This window comes from Ovis aries, chromosome 3 (assembly GCF_016772045.2).
Source record: "Ovis aries strain OAR_USU_Benz2616 breed Rambouillet chromosome 3, ARS-UI_Ramb_v3.0, whole genome shotgun sequence".
In the NCBI taxonomy this organism is placed as follows: Eukaryota; Metazoa; Chordata; class Mammalia; order Artiodactyla; family Bovidae; genus Ovis; species Ovis aries.
The window spans coordinates 179735684-179736399 of NC_056056.1; the positions used below are offsets into that span (position 1 = coordinate 179735684).

The 716-nt window shown below is 39.7% G+C and overlaps 1 protein-coding gene across 23 annotated transcripts in view; it reads right to left on the reverse strand.

Annotated features, from left to right (window-relative positions):
• Window positions 1-716, reverse strand: part of RBFOX2 (RNA binding fox-1 homolog 2) — a 293081-nt gene that overhangs the window by 224229 nt on the left and 68136 nt on the right. The window lies entirely within an intron of this gene.

Genomic DNA, 716 nt, shown 5'->3' on the forward strand with positions numbered 1-716 from the left:
CAAAGGAGAGTTCTTTATGTTTTGCGCAGTGGTTATATCACCACAGTCAAAGTGGCTATTTTGAAGGACAATATTCACCTGGATGCACAGATTCGGTTGTATTTGTTTTTTAGAATATTTGGCCCCTCAGACATTCCAAAAGAAACACATTTGCCCTTCAGCATCAGTCCAGACACGCACGCGTATGTTCAGAACGACTGTCCTGAAGCATGCAGTTTTCTGCTGCAAAAGCAACGCTTTGATTTTCTTTCAGATTTTTAAAAAATAAAAACTGTGCTTTATTTATACACATCCATTTGTAGAAAAATAAATACAACAATCAAGCATTAATAATGAAGCACTGAACTGCATGCAGTACTATAAAAGGCACCCTACAAAGGCAACTATAGATCCAAATAGGTGCACAAATACCCTCACACACAAGGGATAAAGGCACACACAGATACTACAGGGAACAGAACTCTAGAAAGGTATTCTATTTCTACATCTAGATTAGCTCCTTTGTTAAATGACTATATCCTTTCAACAAAGAAAATATTCTGCAAATTCAGAATGATTTACAGATTTTTAAAAAGCAGGCATTAATGCAGATCAGCACGATTCCACACAACCAACCTCTCTGCTTGAACTGGACTCCCCACACCTTAGTGAAGCCACAATTCCCTTGCACAAACTCCCATCCACCACCCCCCACGCACACCCAACTCCCCACCAAC